Source organism: Typopeltis vanoorti, chromosome 23, assembly GCF_054136105.1.
Source record: "Typopeltis vanoorti isolate ZY-2024b chromosome 23, IOZ_Tvanoo_1.0, whole genome shotgun sequence".
Taxonomy (NCBI): domain Eukaryota; kingdom Metazoa; phylum Arthropoda; class Arachnida; order Uropygi; family Thelyphonidae; genus Typopeltis; species Typopeltis vanoorti.
In genome coordinates, this window is record NC_143571.1 from 40,671,359 (window position 1) to 40,695,252 (window position 23,894).

General features: G+C 35.2%; 1 protein-coding gene across 2 annotated transcripts in view; it reads right to left on the minus strand.

The window, feature by feature from the left end:
- LOC150093795 (uncharacterized) overlaps nt 1-23,894 on the minus strand; it is a 311,113-nt gene that overhangs the window by 39,507 nt on the left and 247,712 nt on the right. The gene's annotated exons all lie outside the window — the stretch shown is intronic.

The following is a 23,894-nucleotide window of genomic DNA, read 5'->3' on the forward strand; positions in this document are numbered from 1 at the left end:
CAGCTAGAAGTTAGCTATGCCCGTGACCTATTTATTTAATGAAAGTCTTGCAAGTGGGTAAGGATCCTAAGGAGAGGCAAGAAAGTAAAATAGCACTCCACGAGCATAGTTCTAGGATAGACGTTTCCAATTATAAACCAGTCTATATAACTACAGTTGTGGTCAAGGTGTTGGAGAGATTGGTTAGGAATAGAATAGAAGATTGGGTTGATCAGCATGGGCTTGTAAAGGTTAGGTCTTGTTGTTAGCAATTTTGTTGTATTTTAAGACAAAGTAATATGCGTTCAATAAGCAGATTCATATATAATGATATTCTTGTACTTTGCAAAAGCATTTGATAGTTTACCACATGATAAGTTGGTGTACAAGCTACAGAGGATGGGAATGGATGGTATATTGGTTAGATGGATTGGTGTTGGCTTTCTGAATAATACTAGTTGTGTATGATAGAGGAGTGGCTAAAAAAAGGAGGGTAACTACTGGCATACCCATGGATTCTGTTCTTAGACCTCAGCTGTTTAACTTGGGACTGACTGCATAATCCACAAACAGCTGAAGATCCCCAAAGTTGGGGAGAATTATAAGTTGCACTCCTGATGTTAATTCCTTTCAGGAAAATTTGAATAGACTTTTGACTTGAGTGGAGTGGGGATTGTGGTTTAATATTAATAAGTGCAAGGTGTTGCATTTTGGAGTGCAGAAATATAAAGCTGTTTACTATAATTGATGGCACTGTACTGCAGAAAGTGGATAAGATTCAAGATCTGGCAGTGATGGTTAACAGTAGTCTTTACATTGTCATATCTCCTTTTACTTGTCACATAGTGAAAGATCTCTTTAGGATTTCTATTAGCCTCATCAGCTAGCCTTCTCTCACAATTATCTTATTCCTTCCTCACCACACAGGTCACCTTTCTTGCCTGTGCCTTATACTGTTCATGGGCATACTAATTACCTTTTCTTTATAATCCCTCCACAACCTTTTATTTGTGAGCAACTCTAGCTTAATGATACCATTTATCTAACTCCTACCTGATTTATCTTTCTGACACTAAATTCAAATACTCCTTGACCACCTCCCATGCATCACTACTAATATTTCCCCTCCAAATTCTTATGCCATGACACTGCTGAAAGCTGACTTCAGTTTGTCATAATCACATGCTTTGTAATTTTGCATGCATCTCTTCTCAAGACTACCTGACCACTTTCTCCAAGCAAAGGCAGCATAGCTAGATTGGTTACTGCTAAGTTCTTTGATGCTATGATCTGATTCAGCACTCTCAAACCTCGTGCACCCTCTAATACATGGCTGCCTCAGGTAATTATCTCACAGCAGCTGTATAAATTCCATTTCCTTCCATGCCTGTGACCATTCCTCCTCCTCCTCCCAATCTATGTCCCCATAGTAATTATTCGACCTTAACTCATCATGCTAATTTGTAAATGCATGTCATCTACATTTTCCCTTATATCTCTTAGATTATAGTAGAAACCAATTACACATTTAGTTCTGTTGGCCCTTACCTCATACCAGATAGCTTCAAATTTATTTATTATTTATTTAGCATATGATACCAGCATATAGCTGATGAATCAGGCCTATGGCTGGGTCTTAAGTATTCCTGACTAATCCGTGTGTGTGTGTGTGTGTGTGTGCTCATGGGGCTAGTTTGCCTGTTCTGGGGGATGAAAAACTAGTTTCTGGGTGAAAAAACCTCTACCTCTGTAGATTGGCTAACTCACCTTTCGTCGAAAGAGACCAGATAAAGGTTTCTCACGTCATGGACGGGAATCAAACTCAGGTCTTTCTGAACAAAGGGCTTCATCTATATTGACTGAGCTACAGAGGGTCATATAACTTCAAATGAAGTATGCAATCTCTGTCCCCCCGACATACCTACTCTTTTTGGCTTTAATTCCTCTGTTATCATCAGTTAACAGGGGAATTAAAGCCAAAAAGAGTACAAGTACATCAGGGGGACAGAGATTAAGAGGATAGTTCATTTGAAGCTATCTGGTGTGAGGTAAGGGCCAACAGGGCTAAATATGTAATTGGTTGCTGCTATAATCCAGGGGAAGGGTATAAGAAAAAATGTAGATGACATACATTTGCAAATTAGCATGATGAGTACAGGTCAAATAACTCCTATAAGGCTTCAACTATGGGGACATAGATTGGGAAGAGGAATAGTCACAGGTAGGGAAGGAAATGAAATTTATACAGCTGCTATGAGATAATTACCTGAGGTAGCCATATATTAGAGAGGACATAAGGTTCAAGAGTGCTGGATCAGATCATAGTAGATCAGACCACCCCATCCTGTTCCTTCTGTCCTCTCTGAAAACACTAATCCCTTGCATTCTATTTCTATAACCATATCATCCTCTGTGAAACAAGTCTCACTAATTCCTGTAACTTATGGCCAAGTTGTGCTAATCAATGCCAAAAAACTCCTTGCCTTTATTTCCAATACTTTTGCATCCCATAATCTCCCTTACCTTGAGTTGCTTAGCCCACTAAAGTAAAAAAGCTGGAGTGCTACATTTGGCATCATGTGATCACTTGTTCACTTACTAACCTCTGGGCTGCATGAACCAGCACTTTCCTGCCTCCGTCCAAACATCCTAGTTTTCCTGACTCTACACTTTGAACGCTCAAACAATGCTTTTCATGTTTCCTGACACTAAATCTTTTCAAACTCAAGCCATCTACTTTATATAATTTCTTCCTTCCTTCAATCTCACTCCAAACATTCATACTCTCCACACCATTCCTCCTTCAAAATCTTATGTCAAACACATTCTCCAATTTCATTCTCCTTCAATAAATCTCTCATTGTGCAAAGACCACACATATTTCACGCATGCTGCAGTGAACAAAATCATGCACATTGAAACCAACCACCATTGTTTTGCAGAATGACAAGCCTGCCAACTCCATAGAGGGTGTAATAATAATAACGATAATAATAATACAAGAATAAAAACAGTGGCATATAAGATTTAGAAATATCATAAGAAGCCAAAGATAATTAAATGCTCAATTATAAAGAACATTTTAATCGGCTACTTCTCACTCTCAATTACCTTCAAAGTTACTGTGGCTTTTCGAAAGTTTCTTTCTAGTCTCTAAGAAACAATTTGAAATACTTGCATAGCCCATAAACCCTTAATCCAAAGTGATAATTAAACTATAGTACAAATACAAAAGCTTTTTATATCAAAAGGCAATTCACACTGAGTGTTACATTTTCATATAAAATCTTCATCATCCCTTTAAAAATGCAAACACTTTGTATTTTTAAATGATTATTAATTGGACACTGGAGATCTTAAAATAAATGGAAAAAAATTTTCCCTAATAGTGTTGTTAAGTGATTTCTTCCTGTAACCTTCTTTGCAAATAGCCTTCTGAATCTAAATTAGCTCTCAGCCCCAGCATTGTAGGGTTCTCAGTATGCAAGGTGCATCACTGATCCTAGAGCATTTGTGGGATTAATTCTGACTGTCATCTATTGTATATATGACAGAAAACTGCCATTAGGTTAATAATTATACTGAATGTTTTTTTTTGTTGTTGTAAAAAAGCAAATTCCACTTAGGGATAAATAATTAAGAGGCCTCGTTTTGTAGACCAATCCTAGAACCTTTTCAAGCCTCTCCAGGCTTCCAATAAACAGTGTGTTGTCTCACACTGGACCTTTTGCAATCACTTCATAGGAATTGAATCCATTGACTACTGGAAAGCAGAGCTGCTTATCTAACTTGGCTAACTCTGGGAAAATAACGCAATGAAAACTTTATATTATAAGCACACTATTATACTTTTATTATTTCATCAACAGTCTAGCACTCCCAAGAAATCTTAAACTCTAGCAAGTTTATTTTTGTTACCAGCTTGCTAATGTGCTTTATAACTAGTGTTATTCAATAGTAAACTGTTAGCAGTATTATAATGCTCAAGCATTACTGAAAATTTATACATACAATATACTGCCAGGAAAAAGTAGCATCTCTCATCACCAATTGTTGCAAGGACTGACTAAACCCAGGCAGAAGAGACTTCAAGGATAAATATAAAAAAATGGTTTTATATTATCCAGTTAAAAAATATAGAGTACACATGTATATATAAAATATATCTGCAAAAAAAAAAAAAAAAAAGTATACTATAGTTCGCCCACCAATTAGAGATCCTTCGACATTTCTGCGCATCTCAGAAAAAGGAGAATCCATTCCGATAATAGGGTAATCAGTTCGTATAGTGGGATGAGTTGTTTATTATTACTGGTTGGAAAATTAACTTCTCTTTTATGATTATTGTAGTTAACTATGTTGCTTGTATAACAGTTGGAAAATTTTACCTATAAAGCACGTGATTTTGCGTGTTGGCGACCAATTCGGACGTCCTTCATTTCTTTCTCCCCTTCAGCATGAATCGACTATTCTTGGAAAGACGCGAAGCAGGGACCTACAAACGGTGGGCGAACTATACTTATTTTATTTTTTTTTACAGGCTTGTTCACTATTGCCTACTGCTAAGGTTGTCATCCAAATTACTTTCAGTCATGGTTATACTATACTATTGCTCCTCTCCAAGTTACTCCAGGTGAGTGACATTTCTTCCTACCTAGAGGAGACCTGACGATTTCATCTGAATTCAGTGGATTTGTACCTTGCTAGGAATGAACCTTCTTTGTCTGGCACTGTTGATAACCATCCTTCACCTCTATATATCAAAATGAATGCCCATAAGTTCTTCTTTCATGCACTTCAACTCCATAGGACCTCAATTATTCTCCCTTCACCTGAATTAGCTGTATATAAGACAGTGTTCAAACCAATTTTAACTTATGTACTTGAGAGGTGGGTTAGAAATAAAACACTCGACCAAAGATTGGAGATCACAGATATGAGAGTTCTGAGAAAGATTAGGGATGTGAACAGATGGCATCAATGACAATATCACATTAAAAACAAGGATATTAGTAAAGAAATTGACATTGTTAGCATCCAAGAATGCATTAGCAGAGCAGGTGGTATGATCACTTGAACAGAATGGAAAAGGAAAAATTAGCAAAACAAGCGTTCTCTGCCAGGTTAGCTGGAAAAAGACTCAGTGGGAGACCAAGATATAGGTGGATTGATACAGTTAAAAGTGCCTTAGAAGACCGAAATATAAGATCTGATAATGTTGGAGTGTTGACAGATAACAGATTGATTTAGTGGAAAATTGTTGATAGGAAGTTAGTAATGATGTAAGTTTTTTTATGTAGTAGTCACAGTATTCTGTACACCCCTTGAGGATACATTTCAGGAATTTGATGATTGAATGCCTTCCACAGTTGGGGTAATTGTAACAAAGTCATACCTTTTTTAGGTCTATAAAAACCAGATGGAGATTTTATCCTTTTGCATTAATCTCTGACATCTGGTGAATTATGAATGTTATCCACAGAGGACTTCCACTCTAAATCATTCATACTCTGGAATATTCACATGAACCATGGCTCTAGTTAATGTTTTATTCCTCTGCTCAGAAGTCTGATGGGTCTCGTTATGTTCATTACTCTGTAGATATTTAAGTCCACCATATTTCACTGTTTGTGAAGGCAGAAATATAAGACTCCAGTCTTACATGTATGTCATCTAAACTTGACACAACTTCTTTGATCTTTCAGTGCAGAAATACTCTGCATAGAGCCAAATAAATTCAAGAATTTCATTTTAAAGAAACCAATATACAATAATGGTTTGGAAGACAAGTTCACAGGTTGTGGTAAATTTCAGTACAGAATTTATTATTTAATCTCTGCACTAGCCTAAAAGTTAGTCACTAAACTTATATGTATATAAATACACGACAGTTCCTGAAATTTAAATCAAGAAATCGCTTGCTTGAAGCAGATCTTAAACCAAGCCTATCCCTCCCAACAATTATTAAACTATATTAACTTGAAGGCCAAAATATGAGCTGCTACTTTGAGATAAAATAAATATTCTTTAGAATAAAATTTTAAAATTTCATACATAAGAAATATATATAAAGCTATAAATCATATATTTAAATATTATAAGGCTGTCTTCACAAGTTATCCAAAATTATCGAATCTAAAAATTACGGGGGGGGGGATGAAATTCTACAGCAGTGTTGTAGCATGGTTTATTGCTTTCCCTGCCACCCAATTGCAATGCTATCAACATTGGGTCTACTGCTGTCAGATCTCCAGATTCAATTCATGCTTATGTGAACATTACTGTGATTGCTGTGCAACTATCTCTGATAATTTACACAAAAAACTTCCAAATTCACAATCACAGAAATAGCTGCACATGCAGCTAAATATAATCACATCCTTCAAACAGAAAAAAGTGACGAATACCTACTTTCAAAAAAATGAAATAAAATTAAGAATATCTGAGGCTAGTGATAAAAACACACTACAACACCATCTCACTGCCTCTGCATTATCTCTGAGGTTTGGCAGTTTCATAACATAAATATGCATGAAAAACTTTCAACCTATCAAATGTCATAGACCATGGATAAAGCCTATAAATAAAGTGCACTACAACTTTCCTGCATTCCGATATGGTTTTATTCTCACCTTGTAAATTGATTTGTTTGCCCTTATTGCATTTTAAGTTCTAAGGTCTTTTAAATCTGCCTTTTATATACTCCAAGTCTTAATTGTTCCTTTTATGTCTAATCAATCACTTTTATCCTCAATTTGTACTTATCAAAATCATGCTTATTCATTATAGATTTATTTGCTCAGTATCATTCTCATTCACTATCATGAACATCATATTCATTTACTATTAATTTCTTTTACAGCAATTCTATAAATCTGAAGACAAAACAGAAAATGTAGGCAAGAATACTGTTTTATGATGACTTTCATTAAATTTTTTTTTTTAAGACCTTCCTAATTTAACGAGTTATAAGCCAAAAAACATTACTTTACACACACAAAAAAGTCACTGAGTGAGCCATCAACAGATATTATTTGCAAAATACAAAAATAAGAAAGCTGTTGAAGGAGAGGAGTGGGTACCATAAACACATCACTCAAACCCAAATCAAGTTATATTACACTAGATAAACTATGTCCCCTACTGTAGAAATTGTGTCCAAAAGGCAAAACTTTCTCTTTCTTTGTTTGTTGACTGAAGAAAACTGCAGCACATTTGATGAATGTACCTCCACGACCCACTGTAGTCCACAGGACTACAGTAGCTAAAGAAATGACATTTTGCAGAGAAATTATTAATGATGCTGAAGGCATCATTAGTAATTTTTCTCCTTAAAAATTCACTGTGACAAAAAGAAAAGATAGGCTCGGTGATGATGTGAAAAAAGATGAGTGTTTTCTTAGAATATTTTGATTTCCAGATTAGAAACAAACATTTTAAAAACCATTTACAAGTTTAAATATAATCCAGTTACAATAGAATTAACAGGATAATGCTATTTGAATATTTTAGTCATCATATTGTTTCATATATATCAGTGGTGTAGCGTGCCCCTTTGGGTTGGGTGTGCTATTGTGCTTATGCAACCGGCACTATGAAATTCACGTCAGTTTGACCGTGCGATTGCATTTTTATTGATGTATGAAAGTTTTAAGAGTATAGCACACCAGTACTCATCTTAATTGGTCTAATGCAATTAAGTGTAGGATAACTTTCAATACTTTAATTTATCAATTAATTGTAACCAAATCTGCGAAGAGTGGAGGACAATGTGTTTGTTTTAAGATACTATATATTAGAAAACAATAATGAAGGAGAATGCTATATTTGGTTGGTATATTTGAATTACTCAAAGGTGTAAAATTTGGAATAAGGAGGAGGCTTACCTCCTTCGACTACAATACTGTGGCCCATTGTCAATATGGGAAAAAAAAGTTATAAATTAGACACTTCATGCACGCAAAACAGATGAAACTCAGAAAACAATAACAGCAACTCATGACTAATGACAACGTTCAATTGGATTAGTTGACAACCTCTAGGTGCTATTGTCCCAGAGCTCACCCAATCTTGCCTTCTGAGCAGTTTAAAACTACTAGAACGCTTAGAATTTGACCCGCTGCACCATCTATACATCTTTTCAAAGGGCTCAAAGGTGTAGGTATTTTGAAAGACACATTGGCTATTAACACGAATGTGATGCAATGTTTACACGTCGAAAAGTGTTCTCTTCATGAAGCATTAGTATATTGCGTTCACATTTAAGAATTACGTGAAGTCTGGAAACAATTAGGAGTCTTTAACAGGAATAAATGCAAAAATATAATATTGCTATTCAGTGGATGGGCACTGCACACCTGGAATATTTGCCCCTGATATATACAATTATGTATATATATATATTTTTTTTTTATTATTCCATGGTATTATTACACCAGATCATAGAGGTCAAGTTCTTGTATTTTATACAGCACCTTTTCTGGGTTGTTATAGAGTTCACATTTGGAAATATTCATACAGTTTAGCAAATGCACTGGTGATGCTTCCTCGATGTTACAGATTTTGCAGGTGGGGAAGACTTCTATGCCATTGCCAAACTTGATTGGTCTTGTGTGGCCAGTCTTGAGGCGAGAGATCATGGTAGTGGCACTGTGATTAAACTTGGAGTTGATGGTAGCTCCTGGATTTTCTGCCGGGTACCAGTGGTGAGTCATGTCCTGAAGAATTGTTCTTTTTATGTTTTCTTTTTGGGTGGTTTTAAAAAGATTGAAATCTGTGGTATCACTTGATGTTGCAGCCATTTTTGCTACTTCATCTGCAGTTTCGTTTCCCTTTAATCCCACATGGGATAGGATCCATTGGAAGATTATTTCGGAATCCTTATGTAGTTTGTTTATGTTTTTTGCTATTTCTCTAAGTATTTCTTGATGACTAGTGTAACAGTTCTTAATAGCTTGAAGGGCTGCTATGGAATCTGTGAAAGATATAAATTCCTTTGGGTTTCATTTATTCAAATGTTGCAGTAATGTGCTAATGGCTATTAATTCTGCATGGTATGAGTTGTATTCAATACTGTTAGTTTTTAGTTCTATATTATGAGAGCCATAGATGAATATGCCACTCCCAGAATTGCCATTTGAATTTTTGGAGCCATCTATGTAGATCTTTATTGAGTCAGGTCCATATTCCATTATTTTTGAAAGGGCTAATGATCTCAAAATTTCAGTGGTTTCTAGGCTTTTTTTCTCGTTTCCCTATTTCAGAGTTGATAATTATATTTTCCTGTCTTAATTTGGAGGAAATGCTGGGTAGTCTGCTATTTTATTTGGACAATCCAAGGGAATTTTATTTTCTGTGATTTCAAGCATTGTTGATTTTTTCTTTATTCTGTTTGTTGGTTTCCAGTTTTTAAAAAGTTCACTTGTTCTATGATGTGCAAGGTTGGCTGCTTTTTCTACAAATTTTGCAAGATTTTCCTGCCATCTAATTTTTAAAGGAACAAGGTTGGATTCGAATTCTGCTATTTTTCCAGGAGTCGTATTCCTTAGTCCACATATGATTTTAGCTGCATTTTTCTGAATTTTTATAAGCTTGTCTAAACTGGTTTGTGTTTGCATCCAGATAGGCGAAGCATATTCCATTATGGGATGGATAGAGATATATGTGACTTTTAAGGTTTTAGCATCGGCTCCCCACGCTTTACCTAAGATACTTTTCATGATATTTAGTCTTCTTTTTGCTCTGACTGCAACACTGTTGGTATGTTTAATGAAGCTTAGTGATGGATCCAGAGTAACTCCAAGGTATTTGGGGTTTTCATTAAATGTAATTAGTTGACTGTTTAGCTTAATATTTGGTCTCCACTTTCTGAGGTGGTTATTAATAGCAAAAACACAGATTTCTGATTTAGTAGGGTTAATTTTGATTTTTTGGTTTTCACAGTACATAGCTAAACTTTCAATGACTTTGTTTAAGTGACCTTTGCTGTTTCTAGGTTGTTGTGAGCTGAGAATAGGACCAAATTATCAGCAAACATAGCTATCTTTGTTTTAAGTAAATGGAAAAAAGGAGTGGGCTCAAAATGCTACCTTGAGGGGGTCCCTGTCTTATTTTCACTTTCTTGGAAAAGGTATTATTTATTTTAACTCTAATTGTTCTATTTCTTAGAAAGTCATAGATCCAGTTAAGAACTTTCCCTTCTATTCCAATATAACAAAGTTTGGAAAAGAGTTTCTGCCTCCACACCTTGTCAAAGGCATTGCTAAAATCTATTAAAGCTGCAATGGTGGATTTGGTCTGGAAGTTATCTTCAATTGTCTGGGTTAAGTGGAAAAGTTGATCAGTTGTTGAGTGATTTCTTCTAAAGGCAGCCTGAAAATGTGGTAGTATACTATTTTTGTTTAGATAGTAATTCAAATGTTGGAATATCATTTTTTCCATTAATTTGCCTGGATTTGAAGTCAGTAAAATTGGTCTATAACTTCCTAGTTGGTCTTGCGGTTTGTTAGGCTTTAAGATTGGTATGATTGTGGCTGTCTTCCAGTCTTTCGGAACTTTTCCTTGTTTTAGGCTATTGTTGTATAGGCGAAGTAGCCAATCTAGGGTTAGGGAAGGGAGATGATCGATCATAATTCCTTGTATGTTATCTGGTCCACATGATTTATTTATATCTAGTCTCTCCAAGGCATCTCCCAATTCAGAGATTGTAAATGGATCAGAATAGTTTGTTTTGATATTTTGGGGAGTTTGCAGGCATTTTTCTGTCGAGCCTGTTTTGATATTTGATGGTCTTTCCTAGTATTCATCTCTAGTTTGCTTATATTTTGAAAATGAAAGGTCAAGGTGTTTGCGATCTTCCTATCTCCAATTTTGATATTTCCATCCGGATCTTTAAGCGTGTCAGTCTCACTTGCCTTTGGTAGGTCTCTTTGTAAATTAGCAGTCAGTTTCCAAAGTTTGGTAACTGAAGTGTTTGGATTTAAGTTGTGGCAAAATTCTTGCCAGCTAGTTCTTTGTAATATATTATATTTTTGTTTAATTTCAGCATTTATCTTGTTGTACTCAATCCTGGTTTCTGGAGAGCTTCCAATTTTTAAGATGTTAAATAATTCATTTCGTTTAGTTATTTTACTGGCAAGTTCCTGGTGAACCTTTGTGTAGTTTGAAATAACTTTTCTCCTGTAGCCCTTTGGGATACTTTTCTTTGCTGCATTTAGGATAGTATTCTTCCAAGTTATATAGTCTTTGTCTAAGTCATTTGGTCTGTTTTGGAACAGTAGGAAGCAACCATACTCCAATATTAAACAATCTGAACCCAAAAATGACTAGACCCACCCAAAAAAGAAAATATTCATTCTCATTTCTCATTCATGAATGAGAAAAGGCAAAATGAAGGTCAAACATTAATGTTTAATGCAGAGTAGAAGACTTCTTTCAACTTTTCCTTTTTCATAAATAAGTCACATACAAACCCTTATTAAAAGGGTTTGTAAAAAATAAAGTACTGTATATACAAAGAACTAAAGAGAGCAGGTGCAAATGTCTATTTATAGATACCCTACAACTAAATTTTGTTCCACTAGATAAAATATACAAAATTAAATATTTGCATTCATACATCTAGAAACTTTGCAGAAACTGCAAAGACATGAAAGAGTGCTGAGTTAAAACTGATCATTTTCATAAAACCCACTTGAAATAACTGACTTTACATTAGCATTCAAATAAGAAATGCAGTTCTTTTAAAACATGATAGATTTTAAGTTGACTATATACCGTATGCAAGAAGAGCCAATAATTCTGGTTCGCTTATAGTGCATAACAATTTTTGTAGAGCTACTTTTGATCTGATTTTTTGACTTAACATTCTTCTGCAATAAAAATGTGTTTTAATGAAAGCTGCTTAGTAATTATACTTATTCCTTTTAAAAGGACCACAACTCAAATGTCTTTTCTTGCACACAGCATAGCATGATATATATGGACTCAAGGGCCACTTTTTTTTTTCCAGCAATACATGATCATTTCATATGTAGAGGAAAATAACACTCCTGCTTACCTACTGTAAATAGAAGTAGGACTTCTGATTGAAGTGCATACTTTTAAATGACATAACTAAAAATCAGCTATTTCTGACTTGTGCCAATTTATTATTATTATAAGGATGTAAGTAAAGAGATTCTTTTGGAATATCTTAGATGAAAAAATGTTTATACTATAATACTTGAACTTTCTCATGATTATATGTGATATTACACAAATTGGCAAAATATTTTTTTTTAGTAAGAAAGATAAACTGGTTTTCTTAGCCAAGAAATTTATTTACAGTTAGCTTAACACATAAATGTGTAATTAAACTGTGTGCTGCTGATTACTATTTATTATTACTAACACTGTTATTTAAAAAGAAATTGGCTAAGACAACATCATAGTGAAAGGAATAAATATTTTGTAGTTTCATTTTTCAATTGGAAGTGATATATATATATATATGGTGCACATGAAAGTGGAATTATTGACAAGGAAACATGCTTTTTAATATGGAGAACTTCAAAAAAAGGCAACTGATAGCAAAAAAGAAAATTCCATAAAAATGAAGTGAATAAGTAGTGCTAAAATGAACAATTTTATAGTCATGGAGGGTTCAGTTTTTTAAATAGTAAATTTTTAACATGTTACCTTGTACTTTTGATTCACTGCCTACATGGCATTCTGTTTTTTTAAGAAAATTATCTACAGACAAAGTAGAAAATTATCTACTTTGGAAGTCGGTGGATGGGATTCATGATGTACTGACTGGGCACCATAATATTTACCATAATTTCTTTCTGGGACAATACAAAAATTATTTTTAAAACAAAAATTTTGGGATTTGGAACTCTCCAACTGACTGAAAGGAAATAAGTAAACAGCTCAAGAAAACAACAGCTTTCCCTCAGAAAAATGACTAACTACAGCAGGTATGAAACTAATGTTTTTGTTTAGTTTGTATAACTTTCTCCCTACTATGTATCAAAGTGAAATACTCGCAAGAATTTTCTAATATTTGCTTGTTGCAGCTAATATACCAAAACCTTACTATCCCCCCCCCACACACACTGAAGATATCAAATGAAAGTTTGTGATTATATATGAATTTAATAGCAGCATGAAATATCATTCAATAGCTCCAGAAGTGGTGCTTTCCTACCAGTTAACCTTCAAATAAAATCAATTTCTCAATGTAACTGGATAAGTGATGGATGACATCACATGTTCATATATTTAGTTAGCAATGCTAACTAAAACAACATATACTGGCAAATTGCTAACAACCACAGTGAACATGATCTTATATACTAGAAATGAAGAAGTATTAGAATATTCATATTCCTTGTTTTCGAATGCAACAGACTTATATTTCTGTTCTCATATATGCATATAATGCTTTCAAGCATACAGATATATTTCTTAGAGTCAACAGAACAAATACTGTCAGCAGTATGTGGAGAACTTTGAAAGAGGTATTTTCATAAGATGACACAATGCTCAGTCTGTGGGGGAAAAAACCCTCTTCAACTGCATAAATTACATTGATTATTGGCATATTACCAGCTGAAATGCAAGGATACAATTTCAATCACAAAACATTGAGGAATTCTAAGAGTGCACCTAAACTACATAAAAATAATTTTCCTCTTACATCTATTGTTGATTCCATAAGTCCTACCTATAAAATGTCTACATTTGTCTACCTTTCTCTGTCCTCTAACTCACCACAGTTTCTTCAATGAAAGAATTCTAGACTTTCTCTCAAAAATAAGACATAAAAATTGAATATTCAAATGTTATCAAAGATTTCAACATTTTATTGCCTTTCACAAATGTTCCTCATGCTGAGAAATTACAATTTTTATCCTTCTGACATTATAAATTTATTCAAATTTACAATAATTTCTGGATATTTCATGTTCCCTATCATTGAATCTAAGGCATTTTTTTTCTTGATCCTAGACCTTCTCTATGGCTACACTATATAGATGACTTTTTTACTATTTGTAGTGGGACTAAATTTGAGCTCTTTATTACATATAATAATTTACATCCTCAAATCAAATTTGCTTTAGAGAAAGTATTTTTAGGAGGAATATCTTTTAGATATAAACATCAAATGAGAATCTGATGGATCACGTATGCTGTAAACCAGCTTTAGTGGATTACCATAGAAATATTTCATCTGCACACATCTCAAACATATGGAATTATAAAATCCTGATCTCTTCAACATGAATTGAAAAATCTATCAAAAATGGCATAATTAAATGATTATAATTTAAGAATTTACATATAAAATCATTGACAGTTCCTCAACATCCAAGGGTAAAAGGTCTGCAGAACTCATATTCCTTATATCAAAAAGGTATTTCTGAAAATGTAGCAAAGATATTAAAAATTCAACTCATTGTCACCTTCAAAACCCATCAATCAAATGCACACTCATATCATCTCAACAAAAAAATATTGCTGCTACCTAGGAGAATGATGGTGACTAGTGGAGCACCTCAAGGTTTGGTACTAGGGAAAGATTTAAGAACAGATATTCACTTGTCTGATGATGATGCAAAACTGGGGAGAGCAATAGTTGATAAAGGTGATGTAGATATCCTACAAGATGATTTTAATAAATTGGAATTGTGAGCTAAGGATAACGACTGTCACTTTAATGTTGCAAAATATAAGGTAATGTTACACCATATGCAACTTTTTCAACACTTCGTGTTGAAAAAGTTGCATATGGTGTATCATACTGATGGTATTGGTTTGCAAGAAGTTGATGAGGCTAGGGACTTAGGGATAATGGTGGACAACTTTTTGTCCACCATTATCCCTAAGATTTTTCAACGTCCACCTTGGACGTTGAAAAATACACTAACAAGCAAAGATAAGGAATTTATTATCCCTCTTAATAAGGATAAGATTTGCCTACATCTACCATTAAATGTAAAATATAAAATTTTAGGATTCAAGGAGAGGTATGATAGGATTTGTGTGAATGATGGTGGATTTGGGTCTTGTGATGAGTCTCCAAATCCATGGAGATACCATAAAATAATAATAAATAAAACTTGTTTTATTTGGCCCCTCAACATGGAATTGATTATACCAGCCATGGGAAATAGATAATATCAAACTTTTGCATGACTACTTTTAACTTTAAATGTGCTTTAAATGTGCTGAAGCTTTACCGGACAATTTAAATTGTAATGGCTGTGTTTTTATTCTAAAAGTAAGGGAAATTTTTATTCTTAATTGTGTTATTTTTTTAATATATATATATATATATATATATATATATATATATATATATATATGATGATGATGATGAACAGCCTATTTTTCTATCCACTACAAGGTGAAGGCCTCTCCCATTGCAGGAGGTTTTAGGTCTACTACTCCCATGGTGACCCAATCCATATTGGGAAAGTGTATCTATACTTGGGTGAATAAATGTATGAAGGTGGAGGACAATCACAAACATCCATGCCTACGTGGGATTCGAGCTCGCAGCTTCTTGGCTGGAGAGCGAATACGCTAACCACTCGGCCAATCAGTCTGGCCAGCTATATATACAGTAAAACCCTGTTTTTACGTTCCCACAATTTACGTTTTCCTGCCATTTAAGTCATTTTCCGTTGGTCCCGTCTTAAGGCCTATTCTTACGATATATTGTTTTCCTGCCATTAACAACTCCATGTGGACGTTATTTCCCGTGATTTGTGTTTTTTTCTCGGGTAGCAATACTGATTTTCGAATTGATTTCTGTGGAAATCTGCCCATTTCTGTCCCCAGATGGCATTGCTTTCTGCTGTAGTTTCATTTCGCCATCATGGTGACTTGCACGCTTGCAACAGTAATGTAATGATGAGCGATACTGTGATTTTTCAATCACAGTACGAATTGATATTGCAGAATTTCGACTATATAATTTAGCGTGTGAGAGTTGCTTTCAAGTTGCAGTGGTGGGTTAGTAACATGGAGAAAAAAGACAGAAAATGTATTTCGGTAGAAGAAAAGATGGCAATTCTGCGACGTGTAGATTGGCATGCCGGAACACGTGTGCATTTAGCAAAAGAACACAATAGTAAAAAACAGGTCAAGCATTGAACTCAATGCAAAGCAATCTGGCATTATGTCAAAAAAAAAAAAAAAAAAAAAAAAAAAAAAAAAAAAAAAAAAAAAAAAAAAAAAAACCAGGAAAGCAAAAACTATCAAAAATTAAAGATTTTTTTTAAATAGATAAATGTAAGTAATTGTAAACTCATTTATTTTCAGTTATTAAATTTTGTAATCTAGTATGTAGACTCGCATACTAGCAGTAAGTCATCTTTCAGCCTTTTTTTAAATGTTTTTTTACATTTCCTGCTATTTACACTTTTTTCCATCAGTCCCCTGAAAAGTGTAAAAAAAGGGTTTTACTGTGTATATATATATATTTATATATAAATACATGCACTTTTCACAACAGTGCATCCCAGAAGTTTTACCCTATCACTAAATGTAAAATATAAAATTTTCCATTTTATGATATGTACGAGGGTTGTTCGATAAATCCGTGCAAAAATGAAGAAAACATTTATTTTGGGACAAACATTTTTTATTTTTCAACATAGTCTCCTTTGAAGTCTATACACTTAGTCCAACAGTGCTCGAGTTTTTTGATCCCGTCCATATATTATGATTTGTCCAACTCTTCAAAATAGGCAGTTGTTTTGGCAATCACCTCATCGTTTGATGAAAATCTCTTTCCTGCTAGCCATTTTTTCATGTTTGCAAACAGATAGTAGTCTGAGGGAGCCAAATCTGGAGAGTGGAGGGGGGGGTGTGCGAAAGGACTTCATAGCGTAAATCAAACAATTTTGCGGTCACAATTGCAGAAGAGTGAGCTGGTGTGTTGTCGTGGTGAAAAAGAATCTTTTTCGCCAAGTTTGGTCATTTTTCCTTTATTTAAACGATCCAGCAAAGATGGATAATACACTCCAGTAAAAAATCTATGAAGATTATGCCATGAGCATCCCAGAAAACAGTGGCCATAACCATTCCTGCTGAAGTTTTTCTTTGGTGCAAATTCCCTGCTTACAACCCATTGCTTTGACTGTTCCTTGGTCTCAGGCAGATGAATCCATGTTTTGTCCACTGTTATGAAATGACGCAAAAAAATTTCTCTAGATTCCATTTAAAAAGTTTCAAGCTGTCCTTGCAACAGTTGACACGTTGACGCTTTTGATCCAGTGTGAGCAAATGCGGCACCCATCTTGCAGATAGTTTTCTCACATGTAAATGTTCATGTAAAATATTATGTATGCGGTCATTTGAGATGCCCATAGCCTTAGCAATTTCACGCACCTTCACTCTTCTATCATCATCACCATACTATGGATTTTTTCAATAATTTCTGGAGTAGTGACCTCAACAGGGCGTCCAGAATGTTCAGCGTCACTTGTGCTCATATGGCCACTTCAAAAGTTACTGAACCACTTATAAACTGTTCTAATCGAAGGTGCAGGCTCACCATAATGTTTATCAAGCTTAGCTTTGGTTTCCTGAGCCGTTTTGCCTTTCAAAAAGTAATGTTTAATCACTACACAAAATTCTTTCTCATGCATTTTTCACAAATCACGGTACTCGATCGATTCAAATGAACGCCAAATATAGAGTAATAGATCAATCTGACTGAAACTTACTGTGTGATCCTCCAACAGTTGCCACCAACTAACAATAACCTCGATATGTACTGGTGGTGCCATCTCTTAGACTTTGCACAGACTTATCGGACAGCCCTCGTAAAATGAAATATTTGTGATTAATAAAGATTAACAGTAAAGCAACAGTCCATTTTTATGGAAGACAGCCACACAAACTAAATATTATCCATGGCAATAACAGCAGAGATTACAAACAAAGAACACAGTAACTTGTCTGATAGTAACAGAAGTGTAGGTATAGAATAACATATCCCACTATACCCTTTATCAGTTGATAAAAAACCTCAGCTGTGAGGCTTGACAGAGATGTAACAGAATTGCTTTCCTCCATGGGTCTTTGGTTGCAGTGCCTGGAAGGATGAATATTGATGTATTAGAACACTTCGTATAAAGCAATACTGCCAATGTTGTTACAGCTTTATGGAACAGCCACCTGTCTTCAAGCATGACAACGTATTATCATAATGCAAGTGCTATCACATGTTTTCAGGAAAATGTGAAAAAACTCGACTGATCTGTGCATGAGCCCTAATCAGAACCCAATACGTTAGAAAGAACTGGAACACTTAATGTGTCCAGAAGCATTGCACAGATTGGTAGTCATGAAGAAGAATGATCTAAAATGGCTGACTTATCACAGAGAAAGTAGAAGGGGTGATATAGTTCAAAGGCATCGCCCCAACACAACCTATTGAGGTAGATACTATTCAAGTATTTCAGAAATATAATCTTTTCCCAATACTCATTTCAACATGGTACTCACACATGGAATGATTTATGTGAGTAATGCTCAAGAAAGACAATAGAATCCACAGGCAACAGGCACATATTTACATAAACTCGACTAGATTCATCCTTATTACAAAGGATATTTGTCTGATACCAAATTACATAAGGATCTGTATGCATAAAACAGTAGATAAATCATTGGTATTAACAAATATGTTTGTGTTAAAGGATTATGTGTTAGCATTTATTCATTTTATAAAATGGTACCAACCCAGAAATTTGATTTCTCTGCTAATACTTTGCTGGATTTCAAACCAGCACCTTTGGAGCACAAAAATACTTTTCACTGTACACAAGGCCTTCAATTAGATAGTTATGGAAGGAATTCAAACATCAAGATGCCCTCTAGGTCCAGATAAGAGAGCTTATTAACAGATGTTATGTTAGAGGTGGTGTTAAAATGCATATCTCCCAAATTTTTGTAAATTAATGCCCTCATGTTTAGGTTGTAGGGAGGGGCTTCATAGATTATGCTTATTCAAAAAATTGTACACCTTCTATGTGGCGCTGTAGCTTTTTTCCATTTACATTTGTGTGTGAAGTGGTATCCAGAGTGCATATCACTAGTCCTGACTTTGGAATAATTAGGAGAGCAAGTGTAGTTTTCACGTTCTTCAAGAGAGATATTAACAGAACTTCCAGTCCACCCATGGAAGGCAACATTAGAGGCAGAGAACTTTATAAACTTCTGAGTATTAAAGAACAAAGTTTGCCCTTAAGAGAAAGGATAAAGGTGATGGGTAATTGGTTTAAATGCAGTGTGGAGATGTGGTGCATTTAGCACTTCGGATATCTTTCAGATGTAGAGTGGATAAAAGGGGATGGAAACAGTTTTGTTGATCCATGCAAGAACTATATCATTAGAACTTAACTTCTGAGGGCTTTAGTTACTCACGAAAAAAATGTCACGGTTTTATTGATGAAACAGATTGAACAGATGTGAATACAAAGACAACTTTGTAGTTTTATTTAGTGCCTCTGTAGCGCAATTGGAGACAGTACATTGTGCCCTTTAATTGGAAAAGGCCCAAGTTTGATTCTCATCATGACATGAGGATTCTTTATATGGGCTTTTTCAGTTGAACGTGAGTTAGCCGATCTCATACGGAGATAGCAGAATTTTTTCTCCTGGAAATTCAGGTTTTTCATCTCGTGTACAGGCAAATCGGCTATCAGAACACATGCAATTTAAGGACAAAAAAAAAAAAAAAAAAAAAAAAAAAAAAAAAAAAAAAAAAAAACTGCTGAATGTGATGGGCAGTAGACAGTGTTGATTGTAGTGGGAGAATTAAGTAGAAGGGGAGATGGTATGTAGTGGAGAGGATAAGCGTACCCTCCTAAGACGAGTCTTTGGAGGTATCTGCTAATAAATAATTAGAACAAACAGTTTTGGCCATGTGCATTAGCATTTTAAGGATGTGATACTGTACTGGTGGGCTGAATGAAAATGTGAGTGCATACTAATCTTCAAGTGTGTAGGTTTTCTATAAACCTACAAAGTTAATGAATCGTGCATCAGGCATTATCTAGTATCAGTTATGTTTTTTAAATGAACTATATGAAGAAGATTTAACTAATGTGCTTAGGGTGAGCTGACAGTTTTTCTATTGTGAAATATATTTTTTGATGCTAACTGTTCAAACGCAATAAAATATAAATAATTTGTCTGGACCAGGGGAACCAAAATAACAAACAGATCATCTACATAATATAACCAAACTTGTGGTTTGAAACGTAGCAATGTTGAGTACTTTATTCTCTAATTTTTCTAACAGAAATTTGCATGGTGGTGGGAGAAGAGATCTGGTTATGCTATGTAGTTGATGTGCTTGCTTCAGAAATGGGGAAAGAGTGATAATCAGTCTCTACTCAAAGTATACATTAATGATTAAATACTACGTACCAGCAACTAACTTACTATGTATTTAAAGCTACAAGAATTTTAATGCAGGTTTTCATAGCATACAATATCATGGAGATCTCGAGTGAAGGTTTAGTGAACTGGGTATTCACTACCTTTCCAAGTGCTCTTGGATTTTGCAACCACAACTTGAGGAACTTGAGAGAGCAGCTCTCAGATGTAAACTGTAGACTAAAATACAGAAATATTATTGAAAAGAAAATGAAAGAGTTTGAGAACAGGAATCAAACCTTGGAGATTCAGTGGCAAACTCTGAAGGAAACATTGATTGATTCTGCCAGAGAGGCATGTGGTGAGGTTGTGTGCAAAGATAAAAAAATCAGAACTCCCTGGTGGACACAGGAAGTTAAAGAGGCAGTGAAGGAAAAGAAGAAAGCATATCAAAAGTTCCTGGCAAATAAGTCAGCTTTTACTCTTACAGAATACAGAGACAAATGTAAGAAAGCTAAACAGTGTGTAAAATTAGCTAAACAAAAGTCATGGGAGGACTTTGGCAAGAACATAGAAAATAAATATCAAGAAGGTGGCAAAATATTCTGGAGGTTGTTGAAGAAGCTTAGGAATGGAGGAAAGAGTGCTGTAAAAGGAATTAGAGATGATAAAGGTGAAATGAAAACAGGAGAAAAAGATATCCTTGAAGTATGGAGTAATTACTTTGAAAAACTGCTAAATAAAACAAGCAGTGATGACAGCACAGTGATAAAAAACACTGACCAGGCATGCAGTCAGGAATACATATCCATACTTGAAGTAGAAAAAGCCATCAAAGGCTTGAAATGTGGAAAGGCAGCAGGAGTAGATGATATTCGACCAGAAATGCTGAAGTATGGTGGTATAAAAGTCTTACAGTGGCTGCACTGCATAGTTCAGAAAGCCTGGACAGAGGGACGAATTCCCGATGATTGGAGTAGAGCTCTCATAGTACCCATATATAAAAAGGGAAATAAAACTGAATGTGAGAATTACAGAGGTATTTCCCTACTGAGTGTTCCTGGCAAGATCTATGCAAGTATACTTGAGAAACGGTTGAGAAGAATTGTGGAAGAAAAGCTTGGTGAAGAACAAGCTGGATTCAGGCCAAATAGAGGCTGTCAGGATCAGATCTTCACTTTACGACAAATAGTCGAGAAAGCATGGGAATATAACAAAGATCTGTAATTTAAGTTTTGTCGATTTGGAAAAGGCATATGACAAGGTGCCAAGAGAGAAGCTATTCAATACGCTGCAGTTATATGGTGTCAATGGGGCATTATATCAAGCAATACTTAGTCTTTATTTGAGTTGTGAGTCAGCAGTTAGAATTGAAGGAAGTACAGGAAGATGGTTTAATGTTAAATGTGGTGTGAGACAAGGATGTACACTATCCCCTCTGTTATTCATTATCTATATGGATCACATTATGAAGGAATGTGGTATTAAACCTGATATCAAAATTGGAGATGTTAATGTCAGCTCTTTGCTTTATGCGGATGATGTTATACTTCTAAATAAATCCGCTACAAGTCTGCAAGATTCTCTGACTAAATTGAATAGCTGTTGTAATAGATATGGTATGAAGGTCAGCAATAAAAAGACAAAGACAATGAAAATAGGCAGAATCATTGAAAATGTCAACTGTGTTGTGAATGGAGAACCTGTGGAACAAGTAAAACATTTCAGCTACTTAGGCACAATTTTTACTGAAGATGGTAAACTAAATATAGAAATAGACAACAGAATCAGCAAAGCTGGTATCGTGGGAAGTCAATTGAATAAATTCATATGGAATAAGAAAGAAATTAGTCGGAACACTAAATTAGCTGTATACAAGACTGTGTTCAAACCAATTTTAACTTATGGATCTGAGAGCTGGGTCAGAAGTAAAACACTTGACCAAAGACTAGAGACCGCAGATATGAGAGTCCTGAGAAAGATTAGAGGCGTGAACAGATGGCATCAATGGCAATATCATATTAAAAATGAGGATATTAGGAAAGAACTTGACATTGTCAGCATCCAGGAATGCGTTAGCAGAGCTAATCTCAGATGGTATGGTCACTTAAATAGAATGGGAGAGGAAAGATTAGCAAAACAAGTGTTCTCTGCCAGGTTGGCAGGAAAACGACCCAGAGGAAGACCAAGATATAGGTGGATTGATACGGTACAAAGTGCCTTAGACGATAGAAATATAAGATCTGATAATGTTGGAGTCTTGACAAGTAACAGACTGATTTGGAGGAAAATTGTAGATAGGAAGTTAGTAATGATGTAATTTTTTCATGTAGTACTGTCATATCCTGTACACCCCTTGAGGGTACATGGCAGGAATTTGATGATGATGATGATGATGATGAACTTGAGGATAACTTGTAAATCTGGAGGGGAGAGCTGCTGGCATCCTCCCAAAAAATGGCCTTCCCCAGAGAGGTGTGTTATCACCATTACTTTTCAACATTTACGTCAATGATCTCCCCATCTTTCCAGGAACTAGAAATTTTATGTATGCTGATGACCTTGCATAGCTACTCAATCAAAGAATTTCAAGTCCATTGAAACTACGCTATCACTTGCTTTAAATAGTTTAACCACATATTATAGCAGCAATCAAAGCCAAACTCCTTGAAAACCCAGACTGGCCTTTTCCACCCAATAAGGAAACCAACAGGAAGCTACGGATTTCTTGGGCTCTAATTTAGAACATTCCTGGAACATGACTTACCTCTGTGTAACTCTTGATTGCACCCTTCTATATAAAACACATAGAAAAAATGAAGGCAAAAGTGAATGCAAGAAACAACATACTAAGAAAGCTTACCTCCTCCAAATGGGATGCAGACCCTAGAACACTGAGATCTTCTACCTTGGCCCTCTGCTATTCTTCTGCTGAATATGCCTGCCCAGTATGGTCTAGATCCTGCCATGCTGAAAAACTTGACCCAGCATTGAATGAAAGCTGCCACTTATAGGATGCCTAAAATCAACACCACTAAAAAACCTGTATACTTTGGCTGGTATTGTACCCCCTTCGATTCAAAGATCTGCATTCCCAGCTGACGAAAGAACGCCACCCACTATTCGGCCAGACCACAGTGCCCCAAATACTAAGATCCCAACATAGCTTCCTAGCAACTGTTGAACCACCTAAAAACCCTCTAGAGACAAGACTTCAACAATGCCACTTACACTATACCCTGAGAATAATACTGGCATTCCAACAGCTGAACATCTTCCACATGGTGCCCACTTGGACTGGAATACTTGGAAAAGCCTCAACAGACTTCAAACAACAGGACAGTGCAAACAAAGCCTCATCAAATGGGGCTACCTCACTGGACCAGATAATTGTGAATGTGGGACAACCCAGTCCATGGAACACCTTTCTTGTCCCTTTCTTCAATCACCTTGCACAAAAGAGGACCTTATATCCTGCACAGAAAGAGCAGTTGATTGCACAAAATACTGGAGGAACATCTGACCATATTTAT